The 4885-nt window shown below is 47.6% G+C and overlaps 1 pseudogene; it reads right to left on the bottom strand.

Moving 5' to 3' along the window:
* Positions 1-690: 690 nt before the first annotated feature.
* On the bottom strand, positions 691-2929 carry LOC101641246 (annotated as a pseudogene).
* Between the last annotated feature and the right edge of the window lie 1956 nt (positions 2930-4885).

Genomic DNA, 4885 nt, shown 5'->3' with positions numbered 1-4885 from the left:
AAACATTTGCCTTCTACTTGAGCCCTTAATATCGGCTCCTCATTTTCCTCCTCCCTCCCACTTTTCTTCAGTTGTTTTTTTTGGTTGTTGTTGTTGTTTTAACTTTTCTTCAGTTTTAACCACCAGAAAGTCAGTTTCTTGCCTGCCTCTTACCATCTTTACTGAATAACCAGTTCTCAGCTCACTGATCCGCTGGTCTGAGGGAACAGAATTTTTATCAGAAATCTGATATACCAAGAATGATGTATAGCCTTTACATTTGATAGTTTTTGTTTGAATTAGAAATTGTCACTGTGCTGTTTGTAATGGATTTATGCCACTTTGTTTAATCTGTCTAGCTCTTATTTCTATGGGCCCTGATTCCAACTCCCCATTGTCAGGGGCTCTCTCGCATACACACACACACACACACACACACACACACACACACACACACGGCTGTCTTGGCAGTATGTTAGTGTGGGCAGGTTCAGAACCAACCCTGGACCGTAGAGGCATTTATATCGTTAGAGCAAGAAATGTTTCACAAGCGGTATGTGATATAGTCTACTGAGGATTAATGGAGGAAAAGCAAAAATAAAATCACTGCTGAGAAACAATTATCCACAGATCTGAAGTCAACAAAGCCTCTTTTCCTGATGTTAAAATACAGATTTTTTTGGAAAGCAACTTGAAGTAAATGCCTTCCTATCAGTCATTCTTTTCATATACTTCAAATTTTTACTTAGTGCCTTTTTCTTCCCGGACATCAAAAAGAACACCTGGGTATTCTGGGGGACGTGTGTATTTCTCTAAATCAATTTCAGGGAAACGTGTCACTTTCCAATTCCTGCGTGATCCATGTCACAAACAGTCCAACATGACCTGGTTGGTCCTTGTAAATAGAACTGCTCCTATGATCCGGACCATGTTGGCTTTATTTCCCAAGTCTGGGTGCTCAATGAGCTTTAAGGCACCGTCCAGACTTTTGACAAGAAAGTGAGCTCCTTCGGGGGCTTCCTTGAGTTCTCTACTGAGAACTAAATCAACCCTATCTTCTAAAGGCCTATTCTTCTCAGGAATGGAGGACCCCGTCTTCCTACCCATAACCCCCCAATTCTGTGCACCTTTCGTGGTCATTCTCTGGAAATACTGGAATTCACTCCTGAGCATGGGCCAGGGTGGATTTCCATTGCTGATGCCCCAGTTTGGGGACACAGAACCCCTGTGAGCTCAGCGCGGGATACCTGGCGAGCGCCGGTCTTGAGGTGAGCTCGTTCAGTGTCCGTGCACCTTCTTCATTCCTCCCATTCCGTGACGTTGTGGCTCTGATGGCCACAGGTGTCCCTGGCATAGCTACAAAATGGAGGGGGGCCACCAGCTCTCTGTCAGACATCCAGAGGGAAATCCACCTCTTTTGTGGCAGCCACTGCCGTTCCAGGCTGTTAGTGGAGGCAAAACCCACCCAAACCAAACTCACAGCCACCCAGCCGATCCTGATTCTTTAGCAATCCTATAGGACAGGGGAGAACCCCCTGAGGGCTTCAGAGACTGCAAAATTATATGGGCTTACAGAGCCTCATCCGGCTCCTGAGGCTCTAAAGAGGCTGGTGGTTTCGAACTGCTGACCTTGCTGTTAGCAGCCCAACTAGTCATTGTTAGTGGAGGCACTTCTTGCTAATTGCCCTGCTGAATTCAGTGCTACTCTCTCTGATTTCATTTTCTGGAGGCCACATCAGTTGTTCACAGGCGGGTAGGGCATAATTAGGCAGAGCTGGGCGTGAAACCCCGGCCGGACTCATGTGGCAGCTTCCGAGGGACTAATTCCGTCACTCCTGGGCGGTCTGTCTTCCAGCAAACTCTCACACCAGGGATCTCAGCAGAAGTGGACTCCAGGGGGTGGGCAGGCAGTGGAAGAGTCAGAACACCGAAGGAGTCAAGAGTGAAGTCCGGCCACCCTGGAGTGCACCCACCCTGAGCATATGTATCACTTCAGCTGGAGAGTCTTCATCATCATCATCATCATCATCATCATCATCATCATCATCATCATCATCCCCAATGTGCAGTGAGGGGAAATGCTCACAGCAGTGCCCCCGGGCTTCCCAGAAAGGCACACCTAGGAGCCTCATAGGGGAAGCACTCGCCTGTTACACACACAGCTCACTCTCAGCGCTTGGCCAGCATCTCCCTCTCCCCAAGACTGCTGCAGAGCCTGAGAACATAGCCTCAGAGTCGGGCCCAAAGCCCTCACTGGCTGGGTGACCCCGGGCACGCCATGTGCCTCGCTGAGCCTCTGTGCACTCGCCTGTAAATTGGGATGCTAAGAGGAACGTCGGCGCTCAGTGCTGCAGCTGTCACTCAAAAGGCCAGTGCGGGGGTTGGCAAACTTCTGAGATGGAAGAGCCAATCCTGTCCCTCACAACAATTTTAAAAATATTTGAGAGCCATAGTATATGCTTTACAAACAAATGAAATCACCATAATTTGAATGATATCTTAAAAAAAAATTTTCTGGAAAGCAAATGTTTTGAGAATGATGAGGGCAATGAATGTACAAATGTGCTTTACACAATTGATGTATGTATGGATTGTGGTAAGAATTGTATGAGCCCCTAATAAAACGATTAAAAATTTTTTTTCCAATTTTACTTCAGAGCCATATGCAGGTACTGAAAGAGCCGAATACAGCACTGGAGCTGCAGTTTGCTGACCACAGGCTCAGTGGTTCAAATCCACCAGCTGCTCCGTGGGGAGAAAGATGAGGCAGGCTGCTTTTCCTAAAGATTTACAGCCTGGGAGCCTGGGATTCAGAACCACCCGGAGACAGCAGTTTGGGTCGGGGACCAGCAATCCTTCAAAGGAATCCGGCAGGTGGGGAAAGGCCCAGCAGGAACCCTCACAACCACAGCCAGTTCTGCACGTGCACCTGGGGTGACGTTGACGCCATCCTTTAAGTTGTGCAGCCATGTGAACGCCAAGACCAAGCTCCCTGCCACGGAACCGCCTCTGACTCGTGGGACAGGGTCCAAGTGTCCCCGTGGCTCTCCAACACTGCCTGTCTCCCTCGGAGAGCTGGGTATGGGATGATTCTAAGCTTTGGAGAGAGAGGGTGTGCAGTACTACCAGGTGTGGAATCGCCTGGCCAGAGGCAATCTGGACTTTGTTCTCAGGAGTTCTAACCATAGCAGTGCCCGTAGGTGGCTGACCAGACCAGGGGAGACCAGCTGAGGGCTCATGACATCAAGTGCAATGTCATCTGCTGGAGGGTACAAATGGGACCCCAATCTTCAAAGGTAACTTAAGGAGAACGTGTATTAAGTCTTAAACAGGTCAAAGACAGGACTGGGACTAAGACCTACAGGATGAGGGAGACCATTAGCACAGGTCATCATGGACTTAAAAAGGACTCACGGCCATTGAGTCAGTCTGACTGGTAGTAATCCTATAGGACAGAGGTGCCTCTGTGGGTTTCTGAGACTGTAAATCTTCACTGGGGCAGAAAGCCTCATCTTGCTCCTATGGAGCGAGTGGCTGGTGGTTTTGAGCGGCTGACCTTGCAGTTAGCAACCCCATGTGTAACCAACGATGCCAGAAAACTGTCACAAAAACATGACTGGTGGCAGACCCGTACAGCACGGTTACAGGTGGGCGTGCACAGGTGGGAACAGGACACGTACACAATGTGAGACAGACGAGCTTATAAAACTGGTGCAGGGACTTCTAACCAAGCAAGTCAGAGCTTGACTCATGCCTATGACCCCCCGAAGTTTGGCAGTCTCCTTCCCAGACACACCCAGGGAACGTCCTAAAGGACCCTGCCCTTCCCTGGGCTGGTCAGAGGAGGGAGTAATCCACCCTGCAGTGCACTAGGCTTGAGGGTTAGACCAGCAGTTCTCAACTTGTGGGTCTCAACCCCCTTGGGGGTGGAACGACCCTTTCACAAGGGTCGCCCAATTCATCACAGTAGCAAAATCACAGTTATGAAGTAGCAACGTAAATCATTTTATGGCTGAGGGGTCACCACCACATGAGGAACTGTATTAAAGGGTCGTGGCATTAGTTGAGAACCACTGGATTAGACCATTGGTGGTTTGAAGGAATTCAACAGAGGCTTGATCCACACGTGGACCCTGCCAATGGATTGGGGGCTTTATTTGGGGCTTTCAATGTTATCATAGCCTTCCGAAAACTGGGTGCTCAGAATTTAAGCTTGGAAACAAAGCTATCATGGTCCCAAGGAGAGGAAGCTCGGGGCTGTGACTCCTCCCAGAACTCTCCCTAAGAGTCTCCTTGTATCCTTCTGGATGGCACTGAAGTTGCAGCCTTTAGTATAGTAGACTCTCCTGGAGAGCCCACGTCATCCCAGCAATGAAGGTGCCCACGGTGGGAGTGAGAGCTAGCAGCCTAAGGCCTCCTTGTTCGCTGCATCAGCTGCTGGGCTGCCCCCCAACACAATTATATGTTGGAATACTAATCCTTATACCTGTGGGTGTAATCCTTTTTGGGAATAGGATTTGCGATTTGCTATGTTAATGACACTATTAATATAGGGTGTGTCTTAAACCTAATGACTTTTTAAAAATTTTTTAAAAATAATTTTATTGGGGGCTCGTACAGCTCTGATCACAATCCATACAGCCATCCATCGTACATTTGTTGCCATCATCATTCTCAAAACATTTGCTTTCTGCTTGAGCCCTTGGTATCAGCTCCTCATTTTTACCTAATGACTTTTTAAAAAACTTTTTTTTAAACACAATTCTTTTTTTTGGTCTTTATTTTATTTTATTATTTAAAAAACATCATTTTATTGGGTGCTCATATAACTCTTATCACAATACATACATCAATTGTGTAAAGCGCATTTGTACATTCATTGCCCTCATCTTTCTCAAAACATTTC

Source organism: Echinops telfairi, unplaced genomic scaffold, assembly GCF_000313985.2.
Source record: "Echinops telfairi isolate 266 unplaced genomic scaffold, ASM31398v2 ScPeMD7_22;HRSCAF=79, whole genome shotgun sequence".
In the NCBI taxonomy this organism is placed as follows: Eukaryota; Metazoa; Chordata; class Mammalia; order Afrosoricida; family Tenrecidae; genus Echinops; species Echinops telfairi.
Note: the sequence above shows the minus strand (reverse complement) of the source record. Positions and strands in the feature narration are given on the sequence as shown.